The following is a 426-nucleotide window of genomic DNA, read 5'->3' on the forward strand; positions in this document are numbered from 1 at the left end:
AGAGAGAGAGGGGGGGGGGAAGACAGAGAGGGGGAGAGAAAAAAAAAGGAGAGACAGAGATAGAGACAGGCAGACAGACAGACAGAGACACAGAATCAGAGTGACAGGCAGATGGACAGAAAGACAAATTGGCAGACAGACATAGAATATCTGTGGTCTTTTGTGTATTGTTCAGGTACTCTAGAGGGCGTGGATGGTTAAGTGATTGATAATGTAGCAGACAAGCAAGCTAGTGTTTGATGGTTCAAATCAGGAGGACAGCAATACAATGGAGTCTCTATCTGCAAGTCGCTCGACCTACAAAAGTAACAGCCAAATGTCCCTTGCTATTGTTCCTCGCCAACGGCTCCTGCCTTAAGGAAATAAACGGAAGTATACTTTGAAGAATCTGAATCTAGATGTATTTGTGTGTAAGAAGAATAACGG

This window comes from Octopus bimaculoides, chromosome 13 (assembly GCF_001194135.2).
Source record: "Octopus bimaculoides isolate UCB-OBI-ISO-001 chromosome 13, ASM119413v2, whole genome shotgun sequence".
Classification (NCBI taxonomy): domain Eukaryota; kingdom Metazoa; phylum Mollusca; class Cephalopoda; order Octopoda; family Octopodidae; genus Octopus; species Octopus bimaculoides.